The sequence below is a fragment of the Bidens hawaiensis genome, unplaced genomic scaffold, assembly GCF_021521415.1.
Source record: "Bidens hawaiensis isolate Kalapana, Puna unplaced genomic scaffold, B.hawaiensis_p1.1 tig00034272_1, whole genome shotgun sequence".
NCBI classification, from domain to species: Eukaryota; Viridiplantae; Streptophyta; class Magnoliopsida; order Asterales; family Asteraceae; genus Bidens; species Bidens hawaiensis.
In genome coordinates, this window is record NW_027495927.1 from 206,423 (window position 1) to 207,803 (window position 1,381).

Here is a 1,381-nt window from a genome sequence, read left to right on the forward strand (position 1 = left end):
ACCTTTTCCCCTTCCCAAAACCACAATTTCAATAATCAATTCAAGAATTATATTATTCTTATTATTATTTTTTCTTCTTTTTATTTTTTAAAGTCCCCGTATTTCATAGAGCATAAAAGCCGAGATTCAAACCTAAAATCTTAATTAGAAGGAAATGACCTCACCACTCCATCAAATAAACTAGTTATGGCATATATTATTCTTAGTTAGAAATTCAAAACACAAGATCTACTATTTCATACTACAAATCAAGAACAAACATCAAATTAGCTTAAAAAAATCTTAATAATGGAAATGAAAACAATAGGTTTATTCAAGCCTAGTATTTAGGGTTTGCATTCCGTTAACACATATAATATATCATAATGCAAACTCTAAATACCTAATAATCGTCACTTGTAAAAATAAACCTAATAATTAAACTACTGAAATGAAGCAACCATGTCTTGAATTGTTGATAATGTAATCAGAGAATGTTAATTCTTTCGATTTCCAAAACTAATCTTCTCAAAGTACCGAATCGATAAAAGCGATAACGATAGCTGAATCTCATCTCTTCCCCATCGAGTTTTAGCAACCCTATGGTTTCCAACACCAACCATTCGCGGCTGCGGTAAGCACGGCCACACTGAGCCAGTTACCGCAGCCACAACAGTAGAATTAGAAGATGATCCAGTCGTACAACAGTAAGACTTTGATAACGGCAATAGATAATGCGCATGCAATCGTCGAAATCCTCCAAGCGCCAGAACCACACATCGTAGCTGATTATCATCACAAGCCATATTACTCCAATGCCTTGTGCATATGAGCTCCCATAACCGCTCGTCCTGAGCCGTCCGATTCCATCGCTTGCTCACGCAGCTTGCAACGCCTAATGTTCGCTCGTCAACGTGTTTCATGATCTCGTGGAGCAGGTTTTCGTCGTTGAGGACATCCGCGGACGAGTTTTCGGTAACTTGTGGAGATAGTTTAATCTTCTTACACTGGCCATTGATCAGATGATTAAATTCAGGCATTGGTTTGTTCATCCACTGAGTTTAGAGAAGAGTGAAGGATTTATGGGCATCCACTGAGTTTGGAATTGGGTGGTTTAGGAAGTGGACAAAACAGCAATGAATGTGGTTTGGGACTTTTGGTGAAACTAAAGTGCTGCCCCTCTTGTTTTGGTTTCAAAATTTGGACTTTTGGGCTTCGGCTTATAGTACCTTAGTTTGTTTTATTCACAAAATGCTATTTAATTAATTTAATAATATATATTAATCTTTCTTGGGCTTGGGCTAATGACCCGTTTGGTTCGTTCTCTGTGGCTTTCATAAAGGTTATTATCCCGATAATCCAAAGACTCAAATTCTCACTCCTGTTTGTTTAAAATGGAATA

General features: G+C 37.0%; 1 pseudogene; it reads right to left on the reverse strand.

The window, feature by feature from the left end:
- Positions 1–342: 342 nt before the first annotated feature.
- Positions 343–1,025, reverse strand: LOC143586015 (F-box protein GID2 pseudogene; annotated as a pseudogene).
- Positions 1,026–1,381: the final 356 nt, after the last annotated feature.